At 47.3% G+C, this 22,749-nt stretch overlaps 1 pseudogene; it reads left to right on the top strand.

The window, feature by feature from the left end:
- Positions 1-22,532, top strand: part of LOC142260484 (uncharacterized) — a 49,779-nt pseudogene extending 27,247 nt beyond the window's left edge.
- The last annotated feature ends 217 nt before the right edge of the window (positions 22,533-22,749 follow it).

Here is a 22,749-nt window from a genome sequence, read left to right as displayed (position 1 = left end):
TCCATAACCACTTGCCAATGGGTTCTGAAGATCATCTCGGACGGTCTTCTCATAGAATTCCTTTCCCCCCCTCTTCCGGGTCTCCGAGTCACTGCGCTGGCGTCACCGGGTTCACAGGCTCTGTTGTACACAAAGATTATAGAGCTAGTGCACTCGGGGGTAGTTTCCCCAGTCCAGAGTCAGGAAGAAGGGGTAGGACACTACTCCCGTCTCTTCCTGGTCAAGAAGCCATCCGGCGACGTCCGTATAATTATCAATTTAAAACGTCTAAACCGTCAGGTACCGGCGGTTCAAGATGGAGTCAGTGAAATCAGCTATTCCCCTGATAGGTCTACACCATCAGATGGCCTCTATAGATCTGAAAGACGCCTACTTCCATGTACCCGTCCATCCGGGACACAGGCAACACCTCAGGTTTGCGGTGCTTCACGGGGAGGAAGTACTTCATTTCCAATTCAATGTACTTCCCTTCGGGATCTCCTCAGCTCCAAGGATCTTTTCCAAGATCATGGCAGAGGTGGTCGCCTTCATAAGATTGCAGGGTATCTGTCTGGTTCCATATTTGGACGACTTTCTTCTCATGGCTCCATCTGCTCCAACCCTCCGGAGCCATGTGGAAAGGTCTTTGGGAATCCTTCGGTCTCTGGGATGGATTCCCAATCTCAAAAAATCACAGTTAACCCCCTCCTCCACTCGGCAGTTTCTCGGAGTGCTGCTGGACTCCGACAGACAGGCATCTTTTCTCCCAGAGGGCCACAGGATAGCTCTGTTAGCCAAAATATCAAAGCTTCGCAGGCAGGCTCGCCCGACGCTTCGAGCGGCTATGTCAGCTCTGGGTTCCATGACATCCTGCATTCCTTCAGTCAGGTGGGCTCAGGCCCATTCTCGGTGTCTCCAGGATCATATCCTGGCACATTGGGACAGACTCCCTTCATCTCTAAACAGACGGTTTCGCCTCTCTGAGTCCGTCTCCTCATCCCTTCTCTGGTGGCTGAGTCCCGCCAACCTGCAGGTGGGGGTTGCCTGGACTCAGAAACCCCTGGTTACACTGACCACAGATGCCAGCCTACGTGGATGGGGGGCAATGGTGGCAAATTCCCCATTTCAAGGGGTCTGGAGTCCTTACGTCAGCTCCCAATCCTCCAACTACAGGGAGCTCAGGGCAGTCAGGGAAGCCCTCCTTGCGGCTCAGGACCTCGTCCGGGACTCTCACGTCCTGGTATATTCAGACAATGTCACAACAGTGGCACATCTCCGCCATCAGGGCAGTACACGCTCAGGCGCCCTGAAGTCAGTATCCTCCCGAATCTTTCAATGGGCAGAACGATCTCTGCTCTCCCTTTCTGCGGTCCATCTGAAGGGCTCCCTCAATCTTCAGGCGGATTTCCTGAGTTGTCGGGATGTTCATCCAGGGGAATGGAGCCTGGATCAGGCGGTGTTCTGCTCTCTAGTGGCAAGGTGGGGTGCACCAGAGGTGGACCTCTTTGCCTTGGCAGGGAATCGCAAGGTCGCAACATATTTCTCCCTGAACCCAAGGGACGAGGCGTTAGGGGTAGACGCTTTCTGCCACAGATGGTCCTTTCGTCTCGCTTACGCGTTCCCCCCCCCCCTCTTCCTCTTCTCGCACGGGCCCTGAGGAAGATCAGAGACGAGGGGGTCCCTACCATACTGGTAGCCCCTCTGTGGCCCCGGAGGAGTTGGTACAGCATGGTCATGACGCTAGGAATCGACGGCCCAGTCCTCTTAGGTTCGGACCCCAGCTTACTGTCACAGGGTCCGATTTTCCATCCGGCTCCCCAGAAACTCAACTTGGCTGCCTGGCTTCTGAGGCCCGGGCACTGAAGGCCCAGGGGCTTTCTGACAAAGTTGTGGCTACACTACAGAAGAACCGTAAGCCTGTGACTAATAGTATATACAACAAAATCTGGAAGAGATTTTCCTTCTGGTGTGGTTCTCGACCTCCTGACCCTCTGCGGCCTAATATTGCGCAGATTCTGGACTTTCTCCAGAGTGGTTTAGACTTAGGTCTTAGGCCTAGCACCCTGAAAGTTCAGGTGTCAGCACTCAGTGCAGTCTTTGACACGGCTCTGGCAGATCATCGTTGGATCCGTCGGTTCTTTGTGTCCGCTAGTAGACTCTGTCCACGTCGGAGGGTCCTGACGCCTCGCTGGGATCTCAATGTGGTCCTTACAGGCCTATCTCGGTCTCCGTTTGAACCTCTGAGCTCTTGTAACATTCGTTCCCTTTCTCACAAGACTGCCTTTCTTGTGGCTATTACATCTGCTCGCAGAGTCGGCGAACTTCAGGCTTTGTCTGTTAGGGAACCTTACCTGACCATCAGAGATGACAGCATTGTTTTTCAGCTGGACCCTTCCTTCCTTCCCAAGGTGGTTTCGGATTTTCACCGTTCGCAGTCCATCGTCCTGCCTTCCTTCTGTCAGAATCCTCGGACTCCGGGTGAGGAAGTGTTTCATTCTTTGGATGTCCATCGGATAGTGTTGCACTACCTAGAGGTTACTGCTTCTTGGCGCCTTGATTCTAACCTGTTCATCCAGCCCTCTGGCCGCAATAAGGGCAAGAAGGTGGCTAAGAGTACCGTCGCCAACTGGATTGTGCGGGCAATTAGAGATGCATACCTCGCTCAGCATCTCTCTCCACCTACTGGATTCACGGCGCACTCCACCAGGGCTACCTCTGCCTCCTGGGCCGAATGGGCAGGGGCCTCCCCTGAGCAGATCTGCAAGGCGGCTACGTGGTCTTCGCTCCATACTTTCACGAAGCATTATCGTCTGGATCTGGATTCCAACAGGGATTTGGCCTTTGGCAGGAAAGTCCTGCAGGCTGTGGTCCCCCCCCTAGGTATCAATTCTTTGGTATTCCTCCTATGCTGTCGTGGAAGGGACTAGAGAAATAAGAATTATTCTTACCGATAATTCGGTTTCTAGGACCTTCCACGACAGCAGGTAATTCCCTCCCCTATGTATTCATATTTTCCTGAATGTGTAGTACTTCTCATATGCTATGGATTCTTTGTAAGACACTGGCTGTGGGAGGTGGGAGGGTCCTTTTAAACCTCTTGAACTTCCTGTCCCAATTAGGGCGTGGAGAGACAACCTCCTATGCTGTCGTGGAAGGTCCTAGAAACCGAATTATCGGTAAGAATAATTCTTATTTCCTCCTTCCACTTCCTCCTCCAAACTCTATCTCTCCTCTCACTTCCCTAGCTTCACTCTAACTGCCCGTGTTTTCCCTCCTCCAGGACTGTGAACTCCTTGGTGGGTGGAGACCAACCGCCTGGCTCCACCCCCTGGTGTGGACAACAGCCCCTGGGGAAGGCAACAAGGATTTTGTGTTTTGACTTCGATATGCCTACAGGGAGTGTGGGGTGTGGTGGTGATGTTACCTGTGGCCCCTGGCTTGTCCAGGGCGACACATGAGCATCCGGAACTTTGGAAAAGCCCAGAAGCAAGAGAGCCATATCTACGATTAGTAAATTTTCTTGAATAAGGTCATAGCTATTGACGAAACGCATGTGTCCTGGGGAAATTGAGTACAAAAACAATAGTCTGGAAGACACCAAAAGGAATTTTGCACAGGGCACTATTCAGTCTAAGGTTGACCCTTTTTACATAGTTACTTAGGTTGAAAAAAGACCTAGGTCCATCTAGTTCAACCTTCCTCCACCAGTTCTACATTTGGTCACTAAGTCATTTATAACCAACAATGTTGTGTGTACTGAGGAAATCATCCAGCCCTTTTTTAAAAGCTGTTATAGTGTCTGCCATTACTACCTCTTGTGGTCGGCATTCCACAGTCTGACTGCTCTAACTGTAAAGAACCCTTTCCTATTTAGCTGTCGGAATCGCTTTTCTTCCACTCGCAGTGAGTGCCCCCTGGTCCTTAGTATTGTCTTTGGAAGAAATAAGTCATGTGCCAGTCCTTTATATTGACCACACATGTATTTATACATATAAATGAGATCTCCTCTGAGACGTCTTTTTTCTAAGCTAAACATATCTAACTTTTTCAACCTCTCATCATACGGGCGGCCTCCATTCCTTGTAGTAGTCTAGTTGCCCGCCTTTGAACTGACTAACTTCTGATTGTCCTTTTTAAAATGTGGAGCCCAAAACTGGATCCCATATTCAAAACTGGATCCCATATTCCAGATGTGGCCTTACAAGTGATTTATAGAGGGGCAACAATACGTTGGAATCACGGGATCTAATCTCTCTTTTTATACACCCTAAAATCTTGTTTGCTTTAGCAGCTGCTGCTTGAAATTGAGTGCTGCTGCTCAGCTTATTTGTAATGAGAATACCCAAGTCCTTCTCCTGTTCTGTAGTCCCGAGTTTACTTCCATTTAATGTATACGCAGTTATAGGATTACGCCGTCCTAGGTGCATTACTTTGCATTTATCAACATTAAATCTCATTTGCCAAGTATCTGCCCATTCTGAGATCTTTTTGTAATATTGTACTATCAAGGTCAGTTTTTAATATCCTACATAGTTTGGTGTCATCAGCAAAGACTGACACTTTACTATCAATCCCATCCACAAGGTCATTAATAAAGAGATTAAAAAGAATCGGTTCTAGCACAGATCCCTGTGGCACCCCACTGCTGACTATAGCCCATTTAGAGAATGTACCATTTATGACTACTCTTTGTTTCTGTCACGCTGTACTCTAAGATGTACAATAGCAGTACAGCGCAGTAATGTGGGACTGAGAGGATTCCTGAAACTATCTGAGAAGGTAGTTAGCTGGTAAACCACTAGGGGGCATAAAAGTGGAGGAAACGTATGAGCAGGGAATTCCCTAGCAGAGGTAATACTAGTCAAGCCCACCAGATGGCAGTAGAATCGTCAGAAAGCCATGTCACAACATGAGGTCTTGTAAGTACACAAGGGCAAAGTCTAAACGTAGTCAGAGGGAAGCAATTAGTCAGTAGCCGGGAAATCAGAGCCTAGAAGCGAGGGGGAGTGGGAAGACAAGACAAAATAAAGGTAAACAGATAAGGAACGAACAGGGAGACAGCGGGAGAGACACTGATGGAAACAGACAACAGAGGAGGTTAACAGGTCAGGTGAACACGGAGGTCAGGAGGGGGCAGGGCAGACAACAGGTCACTCAAGAGCAGAACACAGCAGAACCAGAAATATCACTGGCGAAGTCCAAGAGAAACAGTGCCCTAATAAAGCAGCCTGACCTCCAGAACGAGGCAGAAAGGATTAACCCCTAACGTGACTAGCATCAGAAGTGAAACTAAAAAAAAGGCTCAGCTCCAGCTGAGCCAGGAGTCAATCATGACAGTTTCCTATCTTTTATCCAAATCCTTACCCTGTTGCATATAGTTTCACCTAGTCCTTGCTTCTGGAGCTTTAGTATAAGGCTATTATGTGGTACAGTATCAAATGCCTTTGTAAAGTCCAAATAAATCACATCAGCTGCATTACCAATATCCAAGTTTGCACTTACCCCCTCATAGAATCCCAACAGGTTGGTTAGACACGACTTATCTTTCATGAATCCATGCTGTTTGTCAGTTATTATATTATTTTCTGCAATATATTTTTGCATGTCATCCCTTAAAATGCCCTCAAAAACTTTGCATACTACTGATGTCAGGCTGACTGGACGGTAGTTGCCTGGATCTACCCTCTTACCTTTCTTAAATATTGGTACCACATCAGCAATCCTCCAATCCTGAGGCACCAACCCTGTTACAAGCAAGTCTAAAATGATTAGATACAGCGGTCTGTCGATTACGGAGCTCAATTCCCTCAATATTCGTGGATGAATGCCATCTGGCCCTGGGGATTTGTCAATGTTTAATTTACTCAGACGTAGGCGTACTTCACCTTGTGTTAAATTAATTATATCGGGTGCTGAACTTTGATTTTTCACTTGTTGAATGATCCCTGGTACAGTCAGTTCCTTGGTGAACACAGATGAGAAATGCCTATTTAATATCTCAGTCTTTTGTTTGTCCTCTATAACTAACATGTTATTATATTTTAAGGGGCCGATACTATCCTTTGTTTTCCTTTTGGCATTAATGTATTTATAAAAGATTTTGGGATTTATATTATATAAATGTCATTGGCGATTTTTGTTTCAGTAGCTAGTTTTGCTGATTGCGTTCGACACCTGTGATGAGCACCATGAGTATTTTGTCATGCCCTGCACCAGCTATGGTCCAACACTTTGTTAATGACCTGTTTCATGATGTCCAGTGCCAGTTAGTTCTAGAATAATGGATGACATCTTAGTCTTCTCCAGAGACCTAGGCTCTCAATGTCTTAATTTCTGGTTCATTCTGAAGAGGCGACAACAAAACTATATTTTTCCAAATTGTAAAAATGTCTCCTTGAGTATCATAAATTGCCATTTCTTGTATATATAATCTCATTTGGAGTTCTTCGTATGGATCCAAAGAAATTTTCTGCTTTTTTGGATTGGCCACAACCTGTTGATCACAAAGTCCTTGGCTGTACAAATTGTACAGTTTAATAAAAACTACTTTCAAGTGGTTGCTCCTATTACAACCTTCATTTGGAATGGTGCTAATTCATGGAACCAGTTGTATTATGTAGTTCAAAATTTCTAGAATCATAAATCATGTCCTTTTCTTACAATGCTCCAGACTTACACCATCCTGATGTCAACAGGCCTTAAGCGGGCTTTACATGCTACGAGGTCGCTACACCGATCTCGTTGGGGTCACGGATTTTGTGACACACCTCCGACCGCTGTAGCAATCTCGTTGTGTGTGACTCCTAGGAGCGATTTTGGATCGTTGCAAAAACGTCCAAAATTGCTCCTCGTTGACATGGGGGTACATTCTCAAATATCGCTGCTGTCGCGTGGGCGAAATTGATCCTCATCCCTGCGGCAGCACACATCGCTATGTGTGACGCCGCAGGAACGAGGAACCTCTACTTACCTGCCACACGCCAGCAATGAGGAAGGAAGGAGGTGGGCGGGATGTTCGTCCCGTTCATCTCCACCCCTCCGCTTTGATTGGCCGGCCGCTTAGTGACGTCGCGGTGACGACGCTGTGATGCCGAACGTCCCTCCCCCTTCAGGGAGGGATTGTTCGGCAGTCACAGCGACGACGCCGACCAGGTAAGTGCGTGTGACGCTGCCGTAGCGATAATGTTCGCTGCGGCAGCGATCACCAAATATCGGCATAACGATAGGGGCGGGTGCTATCACGCTCGCCATCGCTAGCATTGGCTAGCGATGTCGCAGCGTGTAAATCCAGCTTAAATACCTTAAAAAGGATGTCTCTACTTTTGGTGTAGGAGCAGTCATGTTATAAACTTCCTTTGGATTAACAAATCATTCCTGTTGAAACTTCTGCAAAAATGTTTCAATAGGACAGAATTTTACTATTAGTGAATGTGAACTCTTAAAATTAGTCCTACAGGAATTAGCTAGGCTCCTCGTGACCATCTACGGAATATTGACCATAAAAATCTGTAGTATATCTTCTGTCAGCTCATAGGCTGAATTGCCATCATATTTGATGCTCACTCATCTTCTCAAAGTTTGACCTCATCCATATCTACTGTCTAGCCCGAGAGAAGGGCAGGATGGATGGCCTATCCAGGTCCTTTGATCCATGTGATGCCTTGGAAGATGTTTCCTCACATGTAGTTAAACCTGAACGTATCATTGCTACCAGCTCTCTTCTTCTAATTCTCCAACCTAAAGTTCTCTCTCTGGTCTCAAAAGCTCTCAGTCGGAAATTATTTCCTTGGGCCCATTCTTTTCTGCTCTCAGGCCACTCAGTTGTTAAATGAACTGCTGATCTCCTTTCTCACTTATACTGGTGGCCCAAAAGGGAAACAAGACGTCAGAGAGTACAAGATTTCTCCCGTGCATCCCCCATACTCTGGAACGCTCTACCTCAGCACATCAGACTCTCCCCTACCGTGGAAAGCTTCAAGAGGAACCTCAAGACCCACCTCTTCCAACAAGCCTACAACCTACAATAGCCCTCATTCCAGTAGACCACTGCGCAACAAGCTCTGTCCTCACCTATTGTACCATCACCCATTCCCTGTAGACTCTAAGCCCTCGCGGGCAGGGTCCTCTCTCCTCCTGTACCAGTCTGTTATGTACTGTTAATGATTGTTGTACGTATACCCTTTCACTTGTAAAGCGCCATGGAATAAATGGCGCTATAATAATAAATAATAATAATAATAATAATAGTATCTTACCTCCAGTGTGCCCTGTCCTCTTCAACCTCTTCTTATACCACAAGAGCCCGGGGCTGAGATTTCTATGAATTTTATTACAGATCACATGAAGGTGCAAGGGTTCACTGCTATCTATGTCACAGTGGACTATTAATCTAAGATCTCTCTTTTTTACATTAACAGCTATTGTTCAAATAAATTTTCCAGTTCCACAATCTCCCAGCTCACATAGTGTCTGACCATACTGTTCAATTTGTTTCCAGGTTCTAGAGCAGACCTGGGCAAGGGGCGGCCCGCAGGCCACATCCGGCCCGCCTACTCTCTGTGACCGGCCCGCCTGGCTCAGGGGGGCTAGAGATGAGCGAACCGGTCCCGGTTCGGCTCGAGGTCGGTTCGCCGAACGGAGGTCCCGTTCGAGTTCGGCTCGTCGAACGTTCGACGAACCGAACTCGAACTGCATAGGAAACAATGGCAGGCAATCACAAACACATAAAAACACCTAGAAAACACCCTCAAAGGTGTCCAAAAGGTGACAAACAACTCACAACACAACACAAACACATGGGAAAGTGACAAGGACATATACTCATGCGAAAACAAAACAGCTGGACAAGGAAAAAGAGGAGGACACACAGATATAGGCATGGCACTCCCTTCTAAAATCATGTAAAACACCGCAAGGTGACTCCAAGCGTAGTCTCCCTTTTTTTCCATAAATTGGGCCCCACACACACCCACCCATTCAGTGGCAGCACTTGTGCCCTAGTTGTACACTTCACAGCTAGATTTGCATCAAGCACATTCAAAAATACGGCCTAATTAACCGTCCCCAGGATGACACCAGGGTAGGTAGCAAAGTCTTTCCTGATCCCAGCTCTGTTCATCTTGGCTTCTTTTAAAAACACAGCAAGCAAGGGTTACTCCAAGCGGAGTCTCCCTTTTTTCCAAAAATTGGGCCCCACACACACCCACCCCTTCAGTGGCAGCAGTTGTGCCCCAGTTGTACAATTCACAGCTAGATTTGCATCAAGCACATTCAAAAATACGCCATTCTTATCCGTCCCCAGGATGACACCGGGGTAGGTAGCAAAGTCTTTCCTGACCCCAGCTCTGTTCATCATAGCTTCTTTTAAAAACACAGCAAGCAAGGGTTACTCCAAGCGGAGTCTCCCTTTTTTCCAAAAATTGGGCCCCACACACACCCACCCCTTCAGTGGCAGCAGTTGTGCCCCAGTTGTACAATTCACAGCTAGATTTGCATCAAGCACATTCAAAAATACGGCCTAATTAACCGTCCCCAGGATGACACCAGGGTAGGTAGCAAAGTCTTTCCTGATCCCAGCTCTGTTCATCTTGGCTTCTTTTAAAAACACAGCAAGCAAGGGTTACTCCAAGCGGAGTCTCCCTTTTTTCCAAAAATTGGGCCCCACACACACCCACCCCTTCAGTGGCAGCACTTGTGCCCCAGTTGTACAATTCACAGCTAGATTTGCATCAAGCACATTCCAAATCCACAAGCATTTACTCTCCCCAGGATGACACAGGGGTTGTAAATTCCTTCTGGATCCATGACTTGTTCATTTTGATGAACGTCAGTCTGTCCACATTGTCACTGGACAGACGCGTGCGCTTATCTGTCAGCACACAACCAGCAGCACTGAAGACACGTTCAGAGACAACGCTGGCAGCTGGACACGACAAAATCTCCAAGGCGTAACTGGATAGCTCTGGCCATTTTTCTAGATTTGAAGCCCAAAAGGAGCAAGGCTCCATTTGCAAAGTCATGGCATCGATGTTCATTTGGAGATACTCCTGTATCATCCTCTCCAGCCGTTGACTATGTGTCAGACTTGTTGTCTCTGGTGGCCTTGCAAAGGAGGGTCTAAAAAAATTATGAAAAGATTCCATAAAATTGCTGTTACCAGCACCAGATACGGTCCTACTGGTACGGGTAAACTGTTGAAGATGACGAGACCGTCCCATGTTTGTCAAGTTACAACTGGGAGATTCACTCCCTGCACCTGCACGGTTGTTTGGTGGAAAAGTCGATCTAAGATCGAGTAACAGCTTCTGCTGATACTCCTGCATACGTGCGTCCCTTTCTATGGCTGGAATTATGTCACAAAATTTGGACTTGTACCGGGGATCTAATAGTGTGGCAAGCCAGTAGTCATAATCACTTCTAATTTTGACAATACGAGGGTCATGTTGGAGGTAGTGCAACAAGAAGGCACTCATGTGTCTTGCGCAGCCATGCGGACCAAGTCCACGCTGTGTTTGTGGCATAGAGGTGCTAACCGTTCTTTCTTCCTCTGACATCTCCCCCCAACCTCTTTCAACTGAAATTTGACCAAGGTCTCCCTCATCTGCTGAGTCTTCCATGTCCATGGACAGTTCGTCCTCCATTTCTTCATGTTCTCCTGCACCTTCCTCAACATCTCGCCTGCTACCATGCGCCCTTGTTGATCCCTGTCCCCCATGGTCCCATGCCTGGCGCCTTGGTGATGATGAACGTCTGGACCTTGTTGATGTTGTTGTGTCTTGCGCATATGAATCCTCCTGTAGTTCATCCCCTTCCTGTTGTCCCACCCCCTGACTCCGAATAGTGTTTAGCGTGTGCTCCAGCATGTAAATGACTGGAATCGTCATGTTGATAATGGCATTGTCAGCGCTAAACATATTCGTCGCCATGTCGAAACTGTGCAGAAGGGTGCATAGGTCCTTGATCTGAGACCACTCCATCAGGGTGATCTGCCCCACCTCTGCATCTCGTTGGCCCAGGCTATACGTCATGACGTATTGCACCAGGGCTCGGCGGTGCTGCCACAGTCGCTGTAACATGTGGAGAGTTGAATTCGAGCGTGTCGCCACATCGCATTTCAGGCGATGAACCGGCAGGCCGAAAGACTTCTGGAGCGATGCAAGTCGCTCAGCTGCGGCGCTTGAACGGCGGAAGTGAGCAGACAGTTTTCGTGCCCTGTTCAGAAGGCCATCTAGGCCGGGATATTGTGTTAAAAATTGCTGGACGACAAGGTTCAACACGTGAGCCATACAAGGTACGTGTGTCACCTTGCCCAGGCGAAGGGCCGCACCCAGGTTTGCAGCATTGTCGCACACGGCCTTACCAGGCTGCAGGTTGAGTGGAGACAACCATTTATTAAACTCGGACCGCAGAGCTGACCACAACTCCTCAGCTGTGTGACTCTTATTCCCAAGACATGTCAAGCTAAAGACCACCTGATGCCGTTGCGCTCTGCTGCCAGCATAGTAATGAGGGGTGTGTGATTCCTTCTGCGCAGTGAGAACGCTGGTGGCCTGACCAGGCAGGCTTGGGGCGGAGGTGGAGGAGCCAGATGAGGTGGAGGATGCAGAAGCAGTGGCGGAACTTGGACAGACAGAGGATTGACACACAAGTCGTGGGGACGGCAAGACTTGTGCAGCAGACCCTTCACCATCTATCACCATAGTTACCCAGTGCCCAGTCAGCGACATGTAACGTCCCTGTCCATGCTTACTGGTCCAAGTATCGGTGGTGAAATGCACCCGTTCACACACAGAGTTTCTCAAGGAAGCGGTGATGTTGTGTGCGACATGCTGGTGTAGCGCGGGCACACCTTTCTTAGAGAAGTAGTGGTGACTAGGCATCTGGTACTGGGGCACAGCGACAGACATAAGGTCTCTAAAATCCTGTGTGTCCACTAGGCGGAAAGGCAGCATTTCGGTAGCCAACAGCTTACAGAGGGATAGAGTCAACCTCTTAGCTTTGTCATGGGTCGCAGGAAGTGGCTTTTTATTTGACCACATCTGAGGGACAGAGATCTGGCTGCTGTGTGTAGACGGTGTTGAGTAGGGTGTCCCTGGAAAAATGCAGGTTTGTGAGGAAAGTGCAGGCGGAGACATGATGTTGCCTTCATCCAACGTTGGTGCTATCGATGTCTGAGAGAGCTGTACACACTCACTTGTTTCCCCTTCCAAACCAACTGACGACCTACCAAGCAAACTGCCTGTTGCGGTTACAGTGGTGGAAGTTGTGGGTGGAAAAACAGGTGTGACAGCTGTCCCCACAGTCCTAGAAGATGAAGAGCGCACGGATGCACTGGAAGGGGCAGGCGGTGGATGGTTCGCTCCGCTAGGCCGCATTGCAGCACGGTGAGCTTCCCACCGGGCCATATGATATTTATTCATGTGACGATTCATGGAAGAAGTTGTCAAACTGCTGAGGTTTTGACCTCTACTAAGAGAACCATGACAAATTTTACAGATCACATAATTTGGGCGATCTTTTTCTATGTCAAAAAAGGACCAGGCTAGGCAAGGCTTAGAGGCCATGCGACCTGTTGATCCACCCCGAATAATGCTCAGAGGCAGAGTGGTGGCTGAGGATGCAGTTGTAGACGTGCTACCAGTACTCCGACTGTGTCCAGGAAGGCGCAAGGTAACTTCGTCATCAGTTGCATCCTCCTCCACCACCTCTGTTGACCTCCTTGAGTGCCTGACTGTGGGTTGACAGTAGGTGGGATCTAGAACTTCATCATCAATTGTTGTGTTTGCACTCCCCTCCCCCTCAGACCGAGCCTCTTCTTGCCCTGACCGAATATTTAAGTTGTCATCCCAATCGGGTATCTGCGTCTCATCTTCATCAGTATGTTCCTCATTGTCTATAACCACAGGTGTTACAGTTTGTGACAAAGGGTCAACATTATGCTCAGAAACTTGGTCCTCACGGCCTGAATCAGAGTCACAAAGGTTCTGGGCATCACTGCAGACCATTTCCTGTTCTGTACTCACTGTAGCTTGGGAGCAGACCTCTGATTCCCAGGCTATAGTGTGACTGAACAGCTCTGCAGACTCAGCCATCTCAGTTCCACCATACTGTGCAGGGCTGATGGAGACTTCAGAGCTGGGAGAAAGCAAGTTTGATTGGGATGACAACTCAGAGGACTGGTGTTTTTTGGATGCGGTACTTGAAGTGGCTGAGAGGGCACTTGTTGGACCACTTGAGATCCATTCAAGCATTTTCCTTTTTTGGCCATCATCTACCTTTGTTCCTGTTGTTCGTGTCCGTAAAAAAGGGAGCACATCGGATTGTCCACGGTAAGTAGTAGACATCTTACTTTTGCTGGTAGATGGTCTATCTTCAGCAGATGATAATGGAGCTTTGCCACCTTCCCCACGGACAAAACATTTTTTGCCTTTTCCACCACGCCTCTTCCCCTTTCCACCAGCATCTGTCATTTTGCCACTCATGTTGATTGCGACAAGATTGTGCACTGAAAATGTGGTAGTAAAAATTGAGAGGTGGTGTAGATTGCAGTGGTGGTCTAGCTTTATTAACAGCAGAATAATAAAGAATAAATATCCCTGACAATGCAACTACGGCCCTTAAACTGGCAGCAAAAATTGCTAGTATAATGGCTTAGTTATAATGAGTTGGAGTGTGCAATGCAGGCAGAGGTGCTGCAAATGTCTTTGCACTAGTGGGACTATAGCAAAGTCCAATAGCCACGTTTAGGATGCCACTAGGTACACTGAGTGTTTGCTAGTATAATGGCTTAGTTATAATGAGTTGGAGTGTGCAATGCAGGTAGAGGTGCTGCAAATATCTTTGCACTAGTGTGACTAGACAAAAGTCCAATAGCCACGTTTAGGATGCCACTAGGTACACTGAGTGTTTGCTAGTATAATGGCTTAGTTATAATGAGTTGGAGTGTGCAATGCAGGTAGAGGTGTTGCAAATGTCTTTGCACTAGTGTGACTAGACAAAAGTCCAATAGCCACGTTTAGGATGCCACTAGGTACACTGAGTGTTTGCTAGTATAATGGCTTAGTTATAATGAGTTGGAGTGTGCAATGCAGGCAGAGGTGCTGCAAATGTCTTTGCACTAGTGGGACTATAGCAAAGTCCAATAGCCACGTTTAGGATGCCACTAGGTACACTGAGTGTTTGCTAGTATAATGGCTTAGTTATAATGAGTTGGAGTGTGCAGAGGACAGGAGGGTACAGTGCCAGGATTGTGGGGCTCTGGGTAGAGGAATGGAAGCCTGCCTTTCTATTCCCTCCTAATGGGGAAATGCAGCGACGAAATCCCTGACCTTTGCTACACAGACGCTGTCGCTGTTTTCAGGACCTGTCACCTTAACTCTGACCCTGACTCTGACTTAACTTAACTCTGACCCTGCCCGTACGAGCCCTTAAAAGGACTTAAATGGAAAGTGCTATCCCTAAGCTGTCCAGCGCTGTGTATGGAGCGCATACAGCTGTATCAGCGATAGGACTCAGGACGGAGCTGCGCCAGTGATGTCTGACACCAAGGACGCAGAAGAGATAATGGCGTCCTGGAGGAAAATGTCCGGTTTTATAATGCAGGGACATGTGACATGGACATCCTATCACACATGCCGTTGCTTCTCTGGCTAAAAGTCCACTTAGCTGTGTGTGTCTGGGATTGGCTGACATGCTGGCCCGCCCCACAAGACGCGCGCGCTTAGGGAAGGAAGACAAGGAAAAAAAAAAAAATGGCGATCGCCATTATACAAACAGCAGTGATCTGAAGGCGCTGTTCACGCACACTATACACTGAAATGTCATAATAGTGTGAGTCACAGAGTGACTTACACTATTACAGCGGAAAGCCAGCTAGGAATTAGCTGTTTTTTTGCTGCTAGAACCGTTCTCGAACGTTTCTAGAACTATCGAGCTTTTGCAAAAAGCTCGAGTTCTAGTTCGATCTAGAACAGGCCCCAAAATCACTCGAGCCTAGAACTGGAGAACCTCGAACCACGCTCAACTCTACTATACACTGCTGCATCAGGCAACCCGACAGCGCCCCCCTCACAGTTGCACCTGGGGTAGATGCAGCGCCAGCCCCCCCCAGATACCGGGTATGCAGCTGCATATCTGGTATCTCCAGCACACGTGGCTAATTTGCATGTGATGCAAATTAGCCACGTGTATAGTGGCAAAAGCAACACTGGGCCGGGTCCTTTGCTACGGCTGTGACTAGGGGGGCCCAGTGAAGAGGGGTTGGGGCCCGGCTGGCCCAGGGCTTAATAAACTAAGTAATTAATTTGTCCCTGGCTCAGCCGGGTCCCCCCTCTTCACCGGGCCCCCTACACCAGTCTCAGTAGTAATGCCCTGATGGCGGCCCTGTATGACGTATCTGCATACTCAGGAAAAATTGCACAATAAATTTTGTGGTGCATTTTTTCCTGACACCCTTGTGAAAATGTTATTCCTTCCACATTGCTTTGGTTCCTGCAACCAAAAGTGTTAATAAACTTCTTGGATGTGGATTTGAGAAGAGTGAAGGGTGCAGCTTTTAGAATGGGGTCACTTTTGGGTATTTTCTGTCACCCAAGCCTTTAAAGGGAACCTGTCATCAGAAATTTCGCCTAAAACCTAACAGATTCCCCCTCTGCAGCTCCTGGGCTGCATTCTATAAAGGTCCCTGTTATGATTGTGCCCACTTTCTGACCGAAAAAAAGTGTTCTGCGTCTCCTCCTGATCGGTGTTACTGCTCCGCGCTCCTCCCATCTATTTCCTGCCTCGGGGCAAGATGGGAAGGAGGTGACGTGGGGGTCAGCAGCAGCGCGCTTGCGCAGAACGAAGCAGGCCGAGGGGAAAAGCGCGGCCCCGCGATTATGGGCGGTTGCTTAGGAATAAACATCACAGCACCGCCCATAATCTTAACCCTGCGTGCACGTCACCAGTGGTGACGCTGGGCACAGTGCTCATCCCCGAGAGATGAGCACTGGGCATGCGCGGGGATGGCTGGAGCAGTGGGCGGCGTCCAGAAGTATTGAAATCAGCGATGGGGGCGGCATACAGAACCAGGGGGCAGAATAACGGCCATCAGGCAGCCCGCCCCCGTGACGGATTTACAGAATCAGAAGCCAAAAAGGTACAACTTTATAAACACTTTTTTTTGGTCAGAAAGTGGGCACAATCATAACAGGGACCTTTATAGAATGCAGCCCAGGAGCTGCAGAGGGGGAATCTGTTAGGTTTTAGGCGAAATTTCTAATGACAGGTTCCCTTTAAAGTCACTTCAAATGTGATGTGGTCCCTGAAAAAATGGTTTTGTATCTTTTGTTTGAAAAATGAGAAATTGCTGATGAACTTTGACCCCTTCTAACTTCCTAACAAAAAAAAAATATGTTTCCAAACTTGCGCTGGTGTAACGTAGAGATGTGGGAAATGTTATTTAGTAACTAGTTTGTGTGACATATCTCTCGGATTTATGCGCATAAAATTTAAAAGTTTGAAAATTGCTAAATTTTTGCCAAATTTCTTAAATTTTCACAGATAAAAGCAAAAAACATCGTACTAAATGTATAAGTTTCATGAAGTCATGAAAAAATGTCACAAAAAAACCTCTCAGAATTACCGGGATCCGTTGAAGCGTTCCAAAATTATAACCTGTAAAAGTGACACTGGTCATAATTGTAAAAAATGGCCCGGTCAGAAGGTGTTTTAGTGGCCGGGGGTGAAGGAGTTAAAGGGAACCTGTCATCAGAAATTTAGCTTGAAACCTAAGAGTTTCCCCCTCTGCAGCTCCTGGGCTGCATTCTAGGAAGGTTCCTGTACTTTTTGTGGTCCCTTTTAAACCAAATTAAATACTTTATAAACTTGTACCTTTTGCTATGTAAATTTTGTAAATCGTCCATGGGGGCGGGCTCTCTGCTGACCGTTGCTGTTCCTCCAGCACATTGACGCCGTCCCTCCACACTCCATTTCATCTATCAGGACGCCGCCCACTGCGCCCGAGGTGCGCCCACGCCAGGATCGCTGGTGACGTGTGTCACAAGCACGAGATTATGGGCGGCGCTGTGAATGTATTGCAAGTGCCCGCCCATAATCTCATGGACGCGCTTTCCCCCACTGCCTCCAGCGTTCTGCGCAAGAGCTCGCCGGCCAAATGACCCGACGTCACCTCCTTCCCATCTTACCCTGCAGCAGGGCAAGAGGTGACGCCGGGTCATCTGGCCAGCAAGCACTTGTGCAGAACGCGGGAGGAAGAGGGGAAAGTGCGGTCACGAGGTTAGGGGCGGCACTTGTTGATGACACTCACAGCGCCACCCATAACCTCGTGCCTGCGTAAAACGTCACCAGCGGTCACACGTGCACACAGTGCACAGTCCCGCTACTGTCACACAGCGCATGCGCGGGACTACGGGCGCCCAGGGGCGGCGCCCTGAGATATGAAATTCAGCGTTGGGGGGCGGCGTAAATCTGCTGGAGGAACAGCAACGGTCAGCAGAGAGCCCGCCCCCATGGACGATTTATAAAATTTACATAGCAAAAGGTACAAGTTTATAAAGTATTTAATTTGGTTTAAAAGGGGCCATAAAAAGTACAAGAACCTTCCTAGAATGCAGCCCACGAGCTGCAGAGGGGGAAACTTTTAGGTTTAAAGCAAAATTTCTGATGACATGTTCCCTTTAAGTGAATGGGTGTAACTACAACATTGCTAAGTCATCAGTATCAGACACTTTCAGTTTCATTTCTTCCTTCTTCCGTCAGCCATGGCGTCTGCTATTCTGAGTGACGAGCTGCTCTGCTCCATCTGTTTATCTATTTTTAAGGATCCTGTAATGCTGAAATGTGGACACAACTTCTGCCGGGTCTGTATTGATCGTGTGCTGGATACACAGGACGAGTCTGGAGTTTATTCCTGTCCTGAATGCAGAGAAGAGTTTCAGGAGCGGCCGGCGCTGATGAGGAACTTATATCTTCATAATGTCGCAGAACGTTTCCTGGTTACTCAGAAAGACCAGGAGGAGATCACCGGGATCTGCTGCACTTACTGTGTGGACTTTCCTGTACCTGCTGTTAGATCCTGTCTACACTGTGAGGCTTCTCTGTGTGAGAAACACCTGAGGGCTCACAGCAAATCACCAGAACACGTCTTATCTGATCCCAGCACTTCTCTGGAGAAAAGGAAATGTTCTGTCCATAAGAAGATCCTGGAATATTACTGCACTGAGGACACGGCTTGTATCTGTGTCTATTGTTCGGCTGGAGAACATCAGGGACACCTGGTGGAGTCACTGCATGAGGCCTCAGAGAAGAAGAAAAAGAAACTGAGAAATGTTCTCCAGAAACTGACCACAAAGAGAGAGAAAGCTGTGGAAAGAGTCCGGAGTCTGGAGGAGCGCAGGAGAAAAGCTCAAGAAAAAGCAGCTGGAGAAGCCGAGAGAGTCACTGCCCTGTGTACAGACATCAGGAGACGGGTGGACGACCTGGAGAAGAAGGTCCTGAGTGAGATCTCCAGGCAGGAAAAGGAAGAGTCACTGTCACTGTCTGCTCTGATCCATCAGCTGGAGATAAAGAACGACGAGCTGTCCAGGAAGATGAGGCACATTGAGGAGCTGTGTAACATGACTGATCCACTGACCGTCTTACAGGAACCAGACACCGGGGACTTGTGTGATCCTGAGGAGGAGGGAGGTGATGAGGACACAGGGGGACATGATAAACAGCTCCATGATGGAGATGACCTGGATGTGGCTGTGTTCTCACACACATTACACACATTATGTGAGGTAATATCAGGTATAAGGAGGGGGATCTATGTGGAGGATCCTGCAGACATATTACTGGATGTAAACACAGCTGCTAATAATCTCCTTATATCAGACGACCTGAAAACTGCGACCTGCACAGAAGAGAAGCAGAAACGTCCAGAAACAGCAGAGAGATTCCAGAAATATAATCAGGTGATGAGCAGGAGGGGATTTACCTCAGGACGACATTACTGGGATGTGGAGAGCAGTAGATCAGGGGGGTGGAAGGTGGGGATGTGTTACCCCAGTATGGACAGGAGGGGACGTCAGGCACTGATTGGAAATAATAACAAGTCCTGGATTTTGTGTAGATATAATAATGAGTATTCAGTGAAACATGACAGTGAAGTGATCCAGTTACCTGACAAGATCTCCAGTGATAGAGTCAGGATCTGTCTGGATTGAGAGGCCGGGCAGTTGTCCTTTTATGAGCTGTGTGACCCCATCAGACGCTTACACACCTTCACTGCCGCCTTCTCCGAGCCCCTTCATGCTGTATTATGTGTATTTATGGTATATATTGATGATCACTGTGTAGATAACTGGGTGAGGATTAGAACATAACAGGAAAGTAACATCAGAAAATTCCTTATTTGTAAAGTAACTTTCAGTGTAAACATTTTCTGATTTTCTATGACATAAAATACATTTCCCTCCGGAGCCTCCTGAAATCTTCCTGTGTTTCCTGACACCACTGACCTTAAGAATAGATTTTCCACAGAGATCACTTCTCAGCAGTCTCATTATCAACACAGGAAGGAAATGTAAGGTAACACCTCTGGTATAAAGCTGGAGGAGGATGATGCAGGATCCACCATTGACAATAACTGATGGACACAGCTCCCCCTCCCCGCACAGGGATCTCTGCACAGGACACAGAGCATGCCCACAAGTCCTCTCCGGATGACGCTCTCCTCCATCCATGTGTCTGCTGTGGAGTAAATCTTTGAGTGACATTAACAGGAAATAGCAGCAGCTCAGACAATATGGCCGCCCCCATCATCATGTACAGAAGATAAAATATAAAAAATGAAAATTAAATGTGAAAATCAATAAGAAAAAGAGAAAACAGATCATATGTAATAATAGCGTCTAATTATTATATAATGCAAATTTAGGATTATTCAGACTTAACCGTTTAAAGACACAGACAATTTAGAGTTTTGCATTTTCATTTTTTCCTCCCAATTTTCTAATCACCATAACTTTCTTATCTTTCCGTCACCATAGACGTATAAGAGCTTGTGTTTTGTGAGACTAGCTGCAGATTTTGTTGACACCATTCATTTTACCGTATAAAGTTAGGAAAATGGGGAAAAAAAATCCAAATGCAGATTGGGCTGATTAATTTCAGATTTATATATACAATTTTGTTTTTTGTTTTTTTCAATTTTTGAATTCTTTACATTTCTTTATATTTAACTTAGGAAAAGGAGGGGATTTGAATGTTTGTGTTTTTTTTCCTTTTCTAACATGTTAGGTTTCTTTTTTAACGGCGTTGACCCTGTGATTGCTTGTTCTGTATAGAGCAATGCTCCATTGATGTTGTGTAGTGTAAAAATCACGGCTTATGGCTGAACATCACAGGAAAATCAGCTTGACCAGTATGTGGACTTTACATAGGTCCTCAGCCGTCATGGCAGCCCATCGATGCCTCATGATCATGTTGCAGGAAGGCTAATGGGCAGTCAAACTAACACCTGAGTTGGATCTTGGAGCCTAAATGCTGCTGTTAGTGACTTACAGGAACATTTATCAAGTTACCAGTTTGATTGTTGACTGTTTGCTGCTGTAAAATGTAATCTGTCAGCAGGTTTTTGTTATGTAATCTGAGAGCAGCATAATGTGGGGGCAAAGAGTCTGATTCCAGGGATGTGTCAATTACTGAACTGCTTGTGCAGTTTTGATATAATCCCTGTCTTCACCGCTGTAGATGTAGCAGAACTCGGAATGCTGAGCTCTGTATAACCCCGCCCACACCACTGATTGGCAGTTTCCTGTGTACACTGTATATTGTCAGCAATCTGCCAATCAGTGTTGGGGTCAGGTTTACACAGACTAGCTGGACTAGCCACCACATGAGACCTAATCCTCTAGTGATAATGTCCTGCTGATAAAACACTGATTGAAATTACAGCAAGCTACTGAGCAATCGACACATCCCTGGAATTAAGGGTGCTTTACACGCTGCGATATCGCTAACGAATTATCGTCGGGGTCACGGTGTTTGTGACGCACATCCGGCGCCGTTAGCGACATCGCAGCGTGTGACACATATGAGCGACCTTAAACGGTCGCAAAAGAGACAAAAATCGTTGGTTTTGGAGAGGTCGTCCTAAAACCAAAAATCGTTTTCTGCTTATTAGCGATGTTGTTCCTCGTTCCTGCGGCACCACACATCGCTGTGTGTGACACCGCAGCAGCGACGAACATCTCCCTACCTGCCTCCACCGGCAATGCGGAAGGAAGGAGGTGGGCGGAATGTTACGTCCCGCTCATGTCCGCCCCTCCGCTTCTATTGGACGCCTGCTGTGTGACGCCGCACGAACCGCCCCCTTAGAGAGGAGGTGGTTCGCCGGCCAGAGCGACGTCACAGGGCAGGTAAGTGCGTGTCACGGGGGTAAGCAAGGTTGTGCGCCACGGGCAGCGATATGCCCGTCCCGCACAACCGACGGGGGCGGGTACGATCGCTTGCGAGATCGCAGCGTGTAAAGTACCCTTTAGACTTTCTGCCCCTACATCATGCTTCTGTCAGATTAAATAGCAAAAACCTGCTGCCAGATTCCCTTTAAAGACAGATACTGTGGAAAAGAGACAACATGTCCCCTGTGTACAACAGGCTCAGCTCCGGTGTTAATTATTAGACGATATAGATGATATATTCCCCTTAGGAGAGATCTCCTGATGATCAGCCGATCGCTGCTTCCGCTTCCATTTAGTAAATGATTATCTTGACTCTGACAATTGTATCCATTTGCTGTTATGATGACATGAGTTGCTGGTGACAGATCCTGTTATTTTCATCCTGTGTAGTCAGCACATTGAGCACATGAAGGTGGCGCTTTCTGAATATTGAAATCACTAGTAGCATAGCCGAGTACTATGAGGCCGGCGTCACCGCTGCCGGCTCCTGCCTGTACCCTGATAGCTATATGACTGTAACAGCCGCTACTTTCAGCCATTACGAAGGGGAGATCACGACGTAAAGATTTATACAGCTATCATTAAAGGAGTTTTCCACTTATAGAAAAGTGATCCCCAATCGTTTCCCAGCATGTAAAATCACAAACGTAGACAGTACTCCCCCCTCCCCCGGTCCAGTGTCAGGTCGCAGCGATGTGCGTTGCAGTCATGGTGTCACCTCTGCAACCGATACGAAGAAACCAAAGCTGCGGTGGAGAACTGGTGCTGAACAGCGGGAGGGCGAGTACTAACTGTATGTTACAGGCTGGGAAACATATTGAAACCAGTTTTCTATAAGTGAAAAACCCCTTAAGTCCAAAAAATGCTGCATAAATCTTTAAACATTTAGCTCCCCCTAGTGGTGGCCAGAATTACTGTATATCGTCATACTGTTATAAAGAATCCTCATAAGCATGTAAGGATCTGACATCAGCTTCTTGTTAATGGTTTCCAGATGGCAAAACTGAAAATATTTTAACTGTAATAAATAAAAATGACTAATGATAAGACAAATGATTGTATAACTACAGCTAAAACTGCTGATAATAAATGGTATATTATTGCACATTACTGCTGGTGTTTTTATTGTGTGTGAACTGGGGGCAATTTTATAAAAATGTCTCATTACTACAGGAGTAGTCATCTGGGAGAGGCGGATTCAGGGAAGAAATATATTCACCTAATGTAACCTACAGTGGGATATGATTTCTCTGTACCGTATTTTTCGTTTTATAAGACGCACCCCAAATTTGAAGCAGGAAAATAGGAAAAAAATATTTTTACTGTT

The sequence above is a fragment of the Anomaloglossus baeobatrachus genome, unplaced genomic scaffold (assembly GCF_048569485.1).
Source record: "Anomaloglossus baeobatrachus isolate aAnoBae1 unplaced genomic scaffold, aAnoBae1.hap1 Scaffold_111, whole genome shotgun sequence".
Classification (NCBI taxonomy): domain Eukaryota; kingdom Metazoa; phylum Chordata; class Amphibia; order Anura; family Aromobatidae; genus Anomaloglossus; species Anomaloglossus baeobatrachus.
The sequence above is the reverse complement of the archived record's forward strand: the minus strand, read 5'-3'. Positions and strand labels throughout refer to the sequence as shown.